The sequence below is a fragment of the Sturnira hondurensis genome, unplaced genomic scaffold (genome assembly GCF_014824575.4).
Source record: "Sturnira hondurensis isolate 20B ecotype Veracruz unplaced genomic scaffold, ASM1482457v3 Scaffold0003874, whole genome shotgun sequence".
Lineage (NCBI taxonomy): Eukaryota > Metazoa > Chordata > Mammalia > Chiroptera > Phyllostomidae > Sturnira > Sturnira hondurensis.
In genome coordinates, this window is record NW_028076505.1 from 5,147,697 (window position 1) to 5,163,956 (window position 16,260).

At 37.7% G+C, this 16,260-nt stretch overlaps 1 protein-coding gene across 1 annotated transcript in view; it reads left to right on the forward strand.

Annotated features, from left to right (window-relative positions):
* The first annotated feature begins 1,194 nt into the window (after positions 1-1,194).
* Positions 1,195-16,260, forward strand: part of MACROD2 (mono-ADP ribosylhydrolase 2) — a 580,549-nt gene continuing 565,483 nt past the window's right edge. The window contains exon 1 of the mRNA XM_037043076.1: positions 1,195-1,263. The gene's annotated coding sequence lies outside the window, so the exon portion shown is untranslated. The remainder of the gene's footprint in view (positions 1,264-16,260) is intronic.

A 16,260-nucleotide genomic window follows, 5' to 3' on the forward strand; every position in this document is an offset into this window, starting at 1 on the left:
AATAGAGCCCTGGCCGGTGCAGCTCAGTGGATTGAGCGCGGGCCTGCGAACCAGAGGATCGCGGTTCGATTCCCAGTCAAGGCACATGCCTGGGTTGCAGGCCGGTTCCCTGCAGGCCAACTCCCAGTAGGGGACGTATGAAAGGCAACCATACATTGATGTTTCTCTCCCTCTCTCCTTCCCCTCTAAAGATAAGTAAATAAATAAATAAAATCTTTTAAAAAATATGAACAATAGAATGACAATAAACTCACAACTATCAATAACAATATAAAACAAAAACAGAAACAAGCTAAGCAAACAACTAGAACAGGAACAGAACCACAGAAATGGAGATCACATGGAGGGTTATCAGTGGGGAGGGGAAGAGGAGAGTGGGGGAAAAGGTACAAGGAATAAGAAGCATAAATGGGAGCTATAAAATAGACAGGGGGAGGTTAAGAATAGTATGGAAAATGGAGAAGACAGATAACTTATATGTATGACTTATGGATATGAACTAAGGTGGGGAAATGCTGGTGGGAGAAGGGATGCAAGGCAGAGGGAAATGAAAGGGAGAAAAAAATGGTACATCTGTTATATCAATTAAATATATATTTTTTAAAAACCCTTAATTTGAGCACCTTTTATAAGAGAATTACATGAAATTATTTTGAAAACAATGAAGCAAATGCAAATATATGTTTAATTGATATTGTTGCAGAATTGAAGAGGCAATTAAATTTTTTAGTGCTTTCAGCTTTAGATTGGTATAGGACTAGCCCTCTCAATGCCTTGTTTGTAGGACCACAGACTTCACATCTGTGTGTATTTTGCTAAGGCTTGCCTTCCACAGTAACCAATTGGTTGAATTGAATACAGTTTTATTTTGTTTAAGAGTTTTTATTTTTATTTTTTAGAAAGAGGGGAAGGGAAGGAGAAAGAGAGAGAGAAAAATATCAGTGTGCGGTTGCTTCTTGTGCGCCCCCTCCTGGGAACCTGGCCCATAACCCAAGCATGCGCACTAACTGATAATGGAGCTGGCGACCTTTGGGTTTGCAGGTCTGCGTTCAATGAACGGAGCCAAACCAGCCCGGGTGTGAATACTGTTTAAATGAGAAAAATCAAGTATCATACGATGATTGACTTCTGTATTGCCTTCATCTTTTCTTTTCTTTTTTAAATGTGTTGTATTCTGCTCTTCACTTAGGTTTCCCGAATGAGCCTGCTGCAGTGATTGCCCTCAGCACCGCTAAGGAATGGTTATCCAAGAATCACCACGAGGTAGGGAAAACAACCAATCACGGAACATTCAATGTGGTGTAATTTCAGCATTAATTTGAAAAGAGCAGATAAATCTATTTTATAAATACCAAGTGGGCCTAGTTATTGAGCCAAAGCTACCTGACCTTGCATGCTTCATGCAGGTTACGTGGGTGATTATTTTATCGTAATTAACTTACTGAAGGGATTATATTAATTGTTTATGGTGGTGAAGATGGACAAAGTGATTGGATTCATTTAGCCCTGATCTCATTTTTCACATGTTTAAGTCGTATAGGTCTTGTATGTAAGAGTGAGAATAGGATGGATTTCATTAAGATGAAGAAAAGGGGATTGTCCTGTGCTATTTTCCTTAAAGAGTTAAATTGTCTTTATTGACAGGAGATTCCTGGTAAACAGTAAAATTTTGGTATCCTGAGTTTTCTTTATTTATAACTAATCACATCCAAAAAGTGACTTCGGACTGGGAAATTGGTTTGGGCTTGGATAATTAATTGATAGCTAAATAGACACATAGGAGTTTTTATAAAACTAAATGCCTCCATCAGAATATTCATCATGTATTCTAATTTGGTTATTTAATAAATCCTTGGGATATGTTTGGTGATAAACAGCAAAATTAGATAAACAAAGCAACACAATAAATAGTGACACTATGGAAATTTAGATGTCAGAGTTTTGGCAATTAACATATTATAATAGTAAATAGGTTTCATACAATGCACAATCTTGCACATTTTATTCTGATTTTGATTTTCTCAGATACTCATATGAGTACTATAAAGAATTTTCTTCCTATACGATGGACCTTGAATTTAGCCTTCTTGTGTGGGAGATGGGTTATTCGGAAATGCTTGTGTTTGGAATTAGACTATGGAACTTTTCTAATGAGAGATAGCCTTTAGTGCCTTTGTGTGTGAAAAGATAGAACAGTGTAATTTCTGCTAATTACTGTAATTTCAATATTTCTTACACAGATATAGACATTGTTAATCTCAAATAGGAGTGAATAACAAATGGCAAAATGTATATTTTGCTGCTTGCTCTTTGTTTTCCTCTCACTTTGAAAGACATACATATGAGGTCTATCTAAAAAAGGCCAACCATTGTTGATATAATGAGAATGGTTTATGTGACATCAATGTAACCTGGTAGCCAAGGAGAGTGGACTGGAATGTGCATGCATGAAAAATGATGACTTCACTGTACTACTCAGTGGGAGTGGTCAACACTTTTGAGTGAGCATGTGTACTGTGTGGCTGTGGTATTCAAACTAATGAACAAATAGAGCAATGAATCTGCGTTAAATTTTGTGTTAACAGAACATTCTTCCATGAAATCTATTCAGATGATTCAGAAGGCCACGGCTATAGGCAACTGGTGATTGTCAGCTTCATCACCACAGTGTGGCTGCTCATGCATCACTTTTGGTGCAGATTTTTTCAGTGAAACATCAAATCACTCAGGTGACTCAGTCCCCCTACAGCCAAGATTTGATGCCCTGTGATTTCTGGCTTTTCCCAAAACTAAAATCACTTTTGGAAGGGAAGAAATTTCAGACCATTGATGAGATTCAGGAAAATATGGCAGGGCAGCTGATGGCAATTGGAACTGTGTGAGGTCCCAAGGTGCCTACATTGAAGGGAACTGAGGTTTCATTGTCCTATGTACAGTATATCTTGTATCTTCTTCAATAAATGTCTATATTTTTCATATTATATGAATGGATACTTTCTGGACAGACCTCATATGACAACTTCAATTTAGAGGATAATTTAATTACCTGAAAGAAATATATCAAAGAAATCTGATACATCCAGTTTGCAAAACATGTCTTTGGCATGTATTATTTTCATGACAATCTTATGAAACATATATGGTAGGTATTGTTTTCATATTCTTTTTTTTTCAAAGATTTATTTATTTATCTTTAGAGGGGAAGGGAAGGAGAGAGGGAGAGAAATGTCAATGTATGGTTGCTTCTCATGAGTCCCTTGCTGGGAACTGGCCTGCAACCCAGGCATGTGCCCTGACTGGGAATCGAACCGTGATCGTGTGGTTCGCAGGCCTGTGCTCAATCCACTGAGCTACACCAGCCAGGGCTATTTTCATATTCTTATCTATAGTAAGGAAGTTAAATGATATACTCAGGCCATCAGAGTCAGGAGCAGAAAGTCTGAGTCAGCCCTCCTGGCTCCCACAGCCATTCTTCCTAGAATGCTCTATAGGCAAGGGAAATAATTTTTATTCCTTTGAAAGCAGGTATCTTCAAAATACCTCTTGGTCATATGGTACAGAATCCTTACCTAGACCATATGCTTTGCAAAAGTGTGGAGGGCTTCATAAATAAAAGCTGATAACTGATCTAGTGTATTGGTGCAAACCTATTTTTTTTTCACTAAAATAATAGGCTATTCCCCACCAATAGAAGTTCACATTGTCATCTTGGCATGTGTTTGATGTACACATAACCACACAAATCATCAAGTTGGTGATAATGAAGAGGAAACAACATATTTGCATTTACAGCTCATTGATGAGTTCTACTGAAGGATTCTCTCTAGTTAACTATTTATAGTTATTTTCCATGGAAATTTGTTATCTTAGTGTTTTCTACTTAATGGTTTTTGTTCTAATTTCTTTACTAGCCTACTTTGACTTTGAGTCTGTTATTTTGCTTTCCTATCTTTTTTCGGCTTATTTCTTGGCTATGTTGTAAAAAAAGGAGCTAATTTGAGTTAAGAATCACTCAGTTATTGCTATTGCAACATATCCGATGCCAATTCTCCTTCAAAAAGCTTTTTGTTTCAATAACTTGAGTAAGTCAAGTTTTACTTAATAAATGTTTTAAAAGTTGTAAGATATGGATACTAGCTGTTCAAATTGATTAGCAATATTTTGACCTGTTTTGTTTCTGTTCTGTGATAAGACCAACTAGGTTATAGGTTTATGTACGAGTATTCTCCTTCAGTTGTCTCTTCACTGCAGTATTATTTTTAAATCCTGATTATTAATTTGATATTTGTTAAATTCCACTAAGCACAAGAAACTGTTCTAGATACCAAGTGCAGAACACTAAAAAACCCCACAATTTTTCCTTGTGATGTTCATAGTTTGGGAAAAGTAAACATAAATTAAACATATGAAAAAATAAGATAGTTCAAAGACTACTCTACAATGTAAAACAGGTAATTATTTGGAGATGTGGTTTTAGATAATGTAGAGTCTATTCTGAGGACATAATCTTGGAACAAATATTTGCCTGATAGGAAGGAGCAAGTCAAGCCACACAGAGATCTTGAAGTAGAACATTCCACAAAGAGAGAACAGCAAGAGAAAAATCCTAAGAGAAGAATGAGTTTACTGTTTGCAAGCAATGGTAAGAAGAGACAGTGTGGTTAAAGCAGAGAGATAAAAGAATGGCTGGAGACAAATTTGGATAAGTAGGTAGGAGCCAGATCATGGAGTATTGGGGTTCATTGAGAAACTTTGAGTTTTGTTCTAAGTCTAACTGGACATTGTTGAGGGTGTCAGCAAGGGATGGCATAGCTGAGTTTACATTTAAAATAACAAAAAAGTATGGCTGCTTTTTGGAGAGTGAATGGAGCTGGGAGATGTCTGAGTAGAAAAGTGAAGACTGATTAGGGGGTTCTTGTGATAAATACAGGCAAAAATGAGGGTGCTTTGGAAGACAGTGATGCTGGGAGAGGAGGTGACAGCACTGCAGTTTGGAATATATTTTGATAATAGAGCCAACACGATTTGGGGGTTGTTTTAAGGTAGGCTAGCTTATGCTGAAGTTCTAAACAACCTCCAAATCTCAGTGCCATAAAGGTTTAATGTTTGGTCATGCTACTTGTATATTTTGAGTCAGCAGAAGGTTCTGGTTCAGTAGGGAACCCAGGCCGATAGATATTCTACCATGTGAAACATCATCCATCACACGACAGGAGAAAATAGGCAATGAAGTAACAGCTCTTCAATGTTCTACAAAGGAATGGTGCATATAATGTTCCCTCACATTTAATTGTCCAGGGCAAGGCACCAAGGAGACAGGGAAATGCTATTCTCACACATGTTTGGAAAAAGACAACTGGATATCAACAACAGTAGTAGTGTCTATCACAGGGGCAAATCAGATGAGGTATATAAAGAAAATAAAAGAGTCAAAAATGACTGCTAAGTTTTTGGCCTCAGCACCTGAGTTAATTTTGGTGAATTTACCAAGAAACTTGCTAGAGGAATATGTTTATGTTTTTTAAAAATAAAGAAAATAAGAATTATGTTGCAGATAGTTAAGTCTGAAATGATTGTAGATACAGAATGAAGATTTCAAATAGAATATTGGCTATTTGACCTTGAAGGTCAAGAAATATATCAGAACCAAAGAAATGATAAATTGATCAGATTATCATAATTAACTTGGGTTTAGGTCTTAGTTTGAGCTTAGTTGCAAGAAATGGACATATATTCAAAATAATGATACAATGCATAAATAAGCTATACAAAGAGTCTTAAAGTTCAAGGGCTGGAACTGGAGTAGGATCTCATGAGTGACTGAAATTACAAATGATACATCCAAGAAGAAGTACAGTAGTTCATTTTCATTCTTCTCTCAACTTCTCTCTCAATCTCTCTCGTATCTCTGTTTTTTATTATTTTTTACACATTATCTTTCCTCTTCATTCAGCTGCTTAATATGACCCCATTATGAATGGGTCTACTCATTCCTGGGTCAATCAACCCATGAGCTTGGTGGGAAAAGTTTCATCTTCTGGGATTTTCAGCTGGTTGAGTCCTCTGAAATTTTCTTGTTAAAAATATGGGGAACCCATATAACGTAACTCTCCTATCAGTCACCATATTTTCCTCAGTCAGATAAGTAAATGATTCAAAGGGACACATCTTCATGATTTTTGACCATAAATAGTTGATAATGTCATGTGATTAGTGAGCTTTCATATTTTGTCATTTATGCACTTACTATTTGATTTCTAAACCCTCAGGAAAAGATACTTGTTTTCTCTTCCAAAACAGTAGTTGATTTAGTTCTATTTAAAATACCAATCACCCACAACTTGTATGGCTAGATATTGTTATATCCAGAGGCCTTGCTGGAACACTTGGGCCAGAAAATCATATTTCTGTCAACCACCACCCACTTGTTCTCTTTGCCCACTGTCTGAACTGTCAGGAGGCTGTTGTCACTACATGTTTAAGGGTACACAGGGACTTGAGAGAGCCCTGCTGAACAAATAGTGCAACTAGCCCTGACTACAGGGGCTATAGCAGTAGAGATAGGACAGCCCTTTAATGAAAAGAGAAAGGAGAAGCCTCAGAAGGGTATATCTGGGGAAAAAAAAAAATGACTTACTGGAACTAGAAGCTATAATGACTTCTTATTGAAAAATTGAAAAATACAAAAATGAATATTCACAACTGAGTGTTGAATTTCTGCTCTGAGAAGACCAGAAAGATGAATTATCTTACAACACAGACTAGAAATACAAAGAAATGGAAATTATGGCTGAAGAGATAAGATATGTGGCAGAGAGACTCAGAGATCAAACATGAGGTGGGAAACGTATGAAGGTTACCCACTGGCATTTTTGATTAAATTAAGAATTAAGAACTTCTGAGTTCAGAAAATCAAAAGGAAAGAATATCAGTTTGCTATAAAAAATTGACAGCACGTGGCATGATAACCTTTCCATAAGTGCCCATTTTTCTCAAGTAGAAATTTTATTACAGAGACGAGAGAGCAGAATGAGGAGCCTTCATGGAAATGAGCAATGGAAATGTGGCCCAGACTCCTAACTAGGAGTGGCTGCTCTGCATTATCATCTGCAGTTTCGTGCATTCCTCATTTTTCATGCAGTCTAAAAATATCATTTCTTGTGAAATAATGATTCCCCCCTCCAAAGCTCTGAGCCAACCTTTCATATTTGGAAGTTAGCCTGAGAAATGTTTTTTACAGTGCTTTTTCTATTGTTCTATACACCAAGGGACTCATATGGCATCCAGCTATTGGTCTCTGGGGCAATGTATATAGCATTTGTAATGTTCTCCATAGGAAGTGGAAGAAGAAAGGAATGCCTGTCACCTCTAAAAGCAATGGCTTGATATTGTGAGGCATTTCTCAACTATGGAAGTGATGATCAGTGACTTCAAACACCATAAAGAAGCAAGCTTCCTGCAGCACATAGCACTTGTGTTAAATCTTCTGGGAACACATCTTAGTGTAAGGTGTCGCCAATAAATATTCTGAGCTCAAAGATTGTTGATTTCACAATTTTAATCTGAAATCCCTAAAGTACTAATTGGGCCTCAGTTGCAGTGAGACAAAAATTTGACCTACCCTCCTCCCCCTGCTCCAATTATAAAGCAGCAGATAGATGGGCAAAAGCATAGCATTCTGGGAGGCTCTAAGTAAAGCTGTGCCTCTCTGTAGCCATCCAGAGGGGAGGCTATGTGGTTCACCTGAGACCAGGCCCCGGCTGCATCTCTGCAGACCTTAGAATATGGCATTTCCCAGAAATCTCCAATTCAGTCACTTCATGGGAATTTTCTAATCTCCTCCCTCATGCCAACAGCCCCCTTTGCACAAGCAGACCTTCTTGTTCTGGTGTGGGAACAATTTAATGGAAGAACCTTTCATTTACGTTTGAAGTCCCTTAGTGGGATTCTGGTCTGACTTGAATATCATTGGCTAGAAGGAACCCCAGGTCTGCAGTTTTGAAACCAAAATCAGTCTTCTTCTATGTAGGAGAAAGATGGAGATTTTCTCTCATTGCCTGCAGAATTTGGGCTTCTGTCTAGTATATTTTTAACTGTGCTTTTAGCACAGATTGTTGTTCAAAATGTTAACTGTCATCTCCTTGTCATTGAGATTGTTTACCTGTGCCTCCTGGGGGAACCAGGACACCTGTGGTATTATGGTTTGTCACTTTCAATAGTGTGCCTACAGGTATGGTAGGACAGCTTGATATGTTGTGTGTATGTTGTGTTGTACTGAGACAGATATCCAGTCCTGCAACTTATCACAAGCAAATGGCTGAAACCTTACCTAGTATGTTCTGAACATCAGGGTCAGCTGATGGTAGCCAGAGAATAAAATTAATTTGAGCTCATCATTGGCATCTTTTAGAAGTAAAGATAAAAATGTGTGCAATGTGGAAATAGTAACACTGTCACTGTTCCCATCTTCCAACCTTCATATACACAATCCACAAAGTATTGAAAAAAGTGAACCAATTCCTCTACTCCAGAAAATAGAATTGGGAACCCACTGAAGGAATGCAAGTTCAACTTTCTGAAAGGTTTATATGCTGTTCTTGCGCTAATTTGAAAAGATCAGGGGGAGCGAGAGTCACTTGTTTCTTCATTACAGATCACAAAGGAACCATCACACTTTAGCTTTTGGTTCCAAGAGTACTTTTCTCCTTCTTGGCAAAGGCCTTTGAACATATGCAGTGTAAAAATTGTTTGTCAGGTTTTTTTCCAGAATCACAATATGGATCTCACACACACACACACACACACACACACACACACACACACACACACCAGTTTGGAGCCTGCCTTATGTCTCTGACATGAAATGCCTTAGGATCTTTTTGGTTCTTAAAAGGGGGGCTTAAATGAAACATAAAATGGTACTCACATTTCTTATGGAAAAAATTATATCTTTCACACCAACTTTCAATTCTTGTGAATGATTTTTTACAGAAATGAGAAACAAATAATACCCCATCTCTTAATTCTATACAACACAGGGTTGTGGTTAATATTCAGAGACCTGGAAAGAGAAAATGAAGTACTTATTGTTCTCTCTGGCAATGTCTTTTTATGTCTTCAAATATCATTTGAGAATCCATGCCTGCCTTAGTTTTTGGTGCAATACAAGGTTAAAATATGTGTGATTGGAAAAATAAGTTCCATCTTAAAATACTCACGTTCTGTGCAGGACTGTGGTTATGGTAATAATATTCATCATTCTAATATGCTGCTATAAAAATGTATCCTTTGAATAGCCCAAGCATGGTCTTCAGGTGGAAATCATGATGTTCATCAGCTGTGACATAATTGAAGAAAATTATTCCCAGACTTTACACATATGCCATATTTGTTTGGCTCTTCCAAAACCTGATGACTTGCAAAGTTCATGTTTTCTTTTTCCATCTTCCTTCTTTCCTTCTTTCCTTCTTTCTTTCTTTCCTTCTTTCCTTCTTTCCTTCCTCCTTTCCCTTTTCTTCTCCCTGTTTCTCCCTTCCTCCTTTTCCCTTCCTCTTTCACACACACACACACGCACACGCACACATACACACACACACATTCAAATACACAATACCTTCCCATTCTCAGGCTTTCTTTGTTGAGATTGTGACAGACTGCCACTGGTGTCCAGAAGTGAGTTTTATCTCTTTATCTTATGATTCCAAATTTCCATTGTTAGAGTGAAATTCACACCCAAGGAAGTCTCTGCTTTAACTTGGTGGGAGTATCCAAATCCTCATGTCACTGTAGACTGCCCCACATTGGAGCTTGACAAGTGGGAAAATCCGTTCAACTGTCTATCACCACTGTGCTTTAGCATCTATTCATAACACTTATGCCCAGGTTCTTAGAGCCAGAAATTAGATCTTCTTGCTGTTTTCTTCAAGTTTCATAACACTGTTCCTGTCAGTTGGAAGTATGATATATGTAAAGCATAAATTTGGCCAGTTAGCCAGTATGCCTAAGGTGGGGAGGGCTTTAACCACACACTTTTAGGCATTATGGGAAGGCTGCCCAAGCATCCTCTCCTCTAGTCTTACTCTGTGTGGAGAGCTTTATAAAATCTAATAATTTTTTTCTCCCAGCATGGGATGTGTGGATAATCAAGATTCTAGGGTGCTCTAATGACACCAACCTATAGTGCCATGGAGTTTAGGGTGGCTTGTTGATTTCTGTGCTAGTTGTAATCAGTACATGACCTCCTCTGCCATCTGTGCTTAACCTAACACAGTGCCCATTATGCCCCCATTACTTTTGGATAAATAGAATGAAATAGAGAGAGAACATAAAAATGTACTCTGACTTGGTGAGGGACAAAATTGTATATAAATACATTTGGGAAATTCATATATATATATGGATTTGCCACTAGGTCTGGGGAGTCTAGAAAGAGTTCTAGGAGATGTAGAGTAGATATGTGAAATTGCTAAAGACAGAAAGGAAACCAATATTTTTCTGGCACCTAGTGTGTCCCATGGCATGTGTGTAAGGATACATGCACTGCATGCTTTTATAACACATGGATTTATTATACCCACACAAAACTTTCTTCGGGGTAGATACTTTATCTCTAATTTAAAGATGTGGTAGTTAAAGTCCAGGGAAAGGGAAATTTCTAAAGTCAACTAGTTGAGCAGTTTCATGTTCTACTATATCCCTGTTTCTGTGTCAGAGGCAATTAGTGCAAAATTGAACATCTTACCTAAACTTAGCCAAGTAAAGTACATTTGTGTATAAATGGTAATGGAAAAAAGGTAATGAAAATAAATTTTTAAAAAGTACATCTGTAGGCATGGTATCCAAAAATAAGCTGATTAGAGCCTTTCCCTGGGATATTTTTGAGCCCTGGGAAAATTAGGGTTCAATTCCGTGGTGAAGCTGAGAAATGTGGGCATCAGAAGTAGCTAGCAGTCATGTTCCCTGCCATCTTATGGTGGCTCTGCTTTAGGACAATATTTCGCTAAAGATTTCACTCATTGTTTGGTAATTAACAGTCATAAAGCCCATTCTGCTGTCTTGAGTGAAGAATCAAGCTTGAAACAAAATAGGGTGCATTTGAGCAAAACAGAGTGACCTCTTATTTTAGTTTTAACAACTCAAGTTACTAATTTTCAACTAAAGAAAAGGGAGAGCTGGGACTCATTTTGAGGGCTTCTCTCCTCACAAAAAATATATTTTTGAATAGTTCATTCTATCCCTTTCAGAGAACCCTTACTATGTTTAACTGTTCCTTTTGATGAGAGTATTGAAGAACCTTCAAATATGTTGGGTTGGAAAAGATAATTACAGTCACTGTTCCTAATAGTAAAGTCAGTGATAGATTTTTTTAAAAATTGTTCTTTCAAAATTTACTTTCACTAAAGGGCAAATCAAGATTGTTTGTTTGTTTACTGATGGCTATATCTTCCTCCTTCTTCACTATAACCTGAGAGTAAGAGACATGTAAGTTTTAATAGAAGCCAGTACTGGGTAGAAGAAGTCAAGAATAAGTAGCACAACGCAGGAGTGTTTGAAAAAAGATGGATCCCTTGGCAACGTATGACCTTTAAGTATATCAGACCATGGAACAAGGCTGCAGGATTGTGTCTATGAGGTGATGTTATAACAGTAGCTTGAATTCTCTTCCATACAACCAGAATGGGGATTATGGCTCCTGGAAGCTAGGTGGGAAGAGGCATATTGCCCTTCAACACTGGCAATTACTATCTCAAAAAGGAAACTCGGCATAAGAAGTAGGACACTGAAACCAAAGTCAGAAAATTGAGTCTCTAATGAGATTCTTCCACTTTCTTATATAACCTTAGACAATTAACCTTGTCTTTTTGGGCTTCTCACCTATAAAACGGAAAAGGTAGGCCATCTCTCTCCCAGCTCTACAATTCATTGCCATTGGTGCTGTCTTTGGGAATAACACCGCTGATGCAGACAAAGTCTCGTTTTTGCCCCGTCATCATAGCACCATCCAACCAATAGAAATCTTTGTTCTCTCTGATTGTCCAGGCTCTTTGGGTGACATACCAATGATAAAGCAGCATTTGTGTATACTGTCTGAATGCCTTTAAGAAGTCCTCAATTTTTATATGAATCTTTAGAGTCAGTATTAATAACCTTAATTCATCTAGTGTAGGAAGAAAGGAGCCATGCTGCTTTTTGTAAATGATCTGAATCATATGATGCTTTCAAAATAGCCAAACTTTAAAGGTCCTGATGTAATGAAAGTGGCTAATTATCTGAATGATGTGATATTTCTATAGATTGAAACTAAACTTCTGAACACTCAATGGCTCTACATTTGACACAAGGATAAAAATGACAGGGAGGTCCTAGTGAAGGATAGTCTATAGCCATTTTCATGAGCTAGAAATATATGCTTTTCTCCTTCTGAGGTGGGGAAGAAAAACAACCCGTTGCTTGGCCCTCCTCTTGAATTGACCAGGACTCGTGTGCTGCTATTATTGAATGGAAAATCAGCAGTTCTGCCACTGCCATCTAGCTCAAATCAGGGAAAAATGAGAAAGGTCCTTTCTCATCTTGGTGGAATGAAATAAGGTGTTTTTCAGAGGAAATGTTCTCAGCTGGGTCTCTGTTTCAGATGAAAGCTGTGGCCATAGCTGTAACCACCTCACTGTTTCTCTAACACATTTAGACATAGAAATAGCCTCTGTAAAAATCAGGCCTCCTTGATGATGACACTGCTACTCACTATGGTAAGAGACATGGGTAGTTCTGGCAAAACCATCATTTTTCCAATCTCTTAGCTCTTCAACAAAAGGCATAGTAAAAGAAACCCTGCACAAGTGTTGACATATGGATACACAATGTCAGATTTGGCTGATGAATTTATGGGTAAAATCTGGTTTGGAGGAGCTGGATTATGGACTCAGTGACAAAAAGACTTTCTACTATGCTCCTCTCAATCAGACTGAGTTCTCCTCATTTCCATTCATGGACACCTTAGAAGTCTCATTACATGGAAACTTGAGGAGAGAAGTATCTTCATTCTTTAGTATCTTCATCCCACGCCAAGGAATGTCAACACTTAGTGAAGAGATTATTCATTTGAATGATGCAGGAGTAGAAAGACATTGGAAGACATATAGCTTCCTGAACCCCTGTTAAATTCACATTTCTAAAAACTGGTCATAATGAAGTGTTCACATTTGTAATCCCAAGTCTGAAGGCCTAGAGCCAGGAAGTGAGAGCTTCAGGTATAATCTGAACTACTGATCTCAGACTTGGTTCTGCAGCAAGGATTGTGATCACCTGCAGGTGACCTGCTGAGCACCAGGGAAGTGATATTCAGTGAACAGGTGCTACTTGTACATATATCTATAGCTTCTGCTGTGGGCAGCCTTTACAAAAAGATAGGGATAAAAAGAGAGATTTTTAAATGATATGCAATTTGTTTTTAGTTTTACAATAAACCTTTGTATGAAATAAGACATATGAATTTATTTTTTTCCAGTTGATCCTAATTCTGAGGTATTTCTTAGCTTCTTTCTGCATTGGTGTGTTGCTAGTACATAGACTTTTTGTTTTTGCTGCTGCTTTTCTGACAGTGCTCCTCAGTATTGGCCAAAGCTTCATCTTGTTCAACTGAAACTTAAAAAAAAAAAACCCAAACTCCAGCAGTCTCTCCTAAAGAGGAAAATTAGGCTTTGTTGGACTTATTAAGAGATGTGTCAGTTTCCAACATAAGGCCTTTTAAAGAAGTTTAAAGAATAATTTTGCCAGCATGAACTTTCCTCTTTCTGTGCTGACCTTAGAGACCTAAGAATAATTCAGCTGCATTCATTTTGCAGCATGAACACTGACTGTGTCTAACCAGACGATCTCCCCTTGATCTGAGACATTTTTCCTGCCCTTCTATACACCAGAGGGTTGCCCTAATGTCCCAGGTGTTGCTAAACTTGTCGGAGGGACACTGACCTGGGAATAAGAAGATTCCAGGAAATGTTACAGCCATTCTGGGACTGTTCCTTATCACTAAAACATGGTGAAAATCACCTGGGAAATAGTGGTATCTCAGATAACTTGGCTATCCCCTAAATCTACTGCATTGAAATATCTGGGAGGAACAGCAGCTTTTATTTTTGAGAATGATTAGATAATTTATTCTCAAGGATATTTTCCAGCTAGAACACGCCAAGGTACAAAGCTCATATTTATTCTCTTTAATGTGAGAAGGGATCACTTAAGTGAGAACTGTGAGAGTAAGTGCCATTTATAGCCATGTAGAGCTGGCCTCCTAACAAATGATTAGGAGCCTCCTGTGGTATGGGATGGGTTGTCTAGAAGGAACCATAGCATCCACTGCAGCCTTCCTACTGATGAGCACTTATTTCTTCAGTCCAAAAATCCCTTTTGACATGGGTTAGGAGATAAATGAGTTTGATGATGTCTAAATATAGCATGTAGCATGTAATTCAACTCATGTGACATATCCGTGAGAATTACTAGTTAGCTTTTTGTGGCACCCTGCATATAGTAGGGGCCTTTCACTCTCCTTTAAAAAGCATTTTAATATATTTCCAATATCTTTTTATAGTAATTATTGTCCCTGGATATGTGTTCAGATACCTCCATACATGAGATATATTTAATAAATTAGCAAAAGTAATCAATATGTGTATTTGAATTATTATTTGAGTAAGTATTGTGGTAAGATTGTAAAAGAAAGTCAACAGGTTTATCTCTTTGATCTTATGTAAATGTATTGCTTCCTGAAAAACCTTTTGAAAATGAAGTGCTCAGTCACATGAAGCAAATTAGTTCTCCCTGGGCATGAGGGCACCATTTAGCATGACTGCAGGACACAGTTTCTGGTTGGTATCCTGTTGTCCTTCATGGGAGCCAGTTTTCACCACTCTCCTGTGGACTGGCCTCTGGATATACAGATGAGTGTTACCCACAATGTTTTCCAAATCTTCTGCCATTAAGAAAATTAATTTTAAATAAACACAGCCACTTATTTATTTATTTACTTACTTAAAATTCTCACCTGAGGACATGCTTATTGATTTTAGAGAGGGGGGGAGGGAGGAAGAAAGAGAGGAAGAGAAACATCTATATGAGAGAGAAATATCGGTTGGTTGACTCTTGCATGTGCCCCAACAGGGACATAATCTGCAACTCAGGCATGTGCCCTGACTGGGAATTGAACCCACAACATTCTGGCTATTGGGGAGGCACTCCAACCAACTGAGCCCCACTGGCCATGGAAAAATTAATTTTTTTCGATGAATTAGAGGATAAACCACTATACCAACAATAATTGTTGCAAATACTAACCACCTTCATATCTTCTGCTGTTGGAATTTTACTCTGAAAACAATTAGAGTATGATGGGCTCTGTGTTTGACAGTCCAAATTGAGCTACAAATAACCTGAGTATGCTTCAGTGAAGCACAGGGCAACTTAGGAACGTATTAAGTTGAGCAATCATCTCATATGTTTTTTTCACTGGGTTCAGTGGCATCTACCAAGTTCATTTTTCTATTTTTTTCTTTTTACCAATTTAAAGTCAAGAGAAATAGGATCCATATGTTCCCGATTCATTTGCACCAACTCATCAAAACTTTTTTTTTCTTTGTAAGTTATTGAATGTCTACAGAGGATTTTGACTGTTTTTTATAAGTTCTTTTAAGCCTTTCTGTCTAGAGGCAGGAAATGGCTATTTGCCAGCAGGGGTTGAACCCTCCCCAAATAGTCACATTCTGTTCAGGAAGAAAAGAAAAAATAAATTTCATTGCCCAATTTCTAAGTACATTCGGCAAATGGTTTTCCTTAGAGAATGGGGATAAATGTACTCCCTGGAATGTATTAGTAAGTTTATTAAATATGATATAAAGGAAAAGCATGAGGTAGTTGCAACAGGAATGGGTTTTAAATTGCTCCCTCCACCATTACCTTACCTGTGAAACTCTTTAGGGCAGTTGGTTTGCCTAGCAGTGTAGAGCCTTGAACTAAGTGAAACATGAAACATCTTTAGTATGCACAGCAGAGGTTATCGTGTGTGTGTTTAATCCAAAGGGAAAACCTTGATCAAAATGCATTGACTGAATGAATGTTTTACATCGTTTCTTATAATAACAGAGCTGAGCATGCATGAAGCCAGCACATCTCATACAGATCTTCATTTCGGTATCAAATTTTGATCATGTTAATGGGTTTTTATCTGAATTTTATTGGATTCTAAATTAAGATGCAAGCCTTGATCTC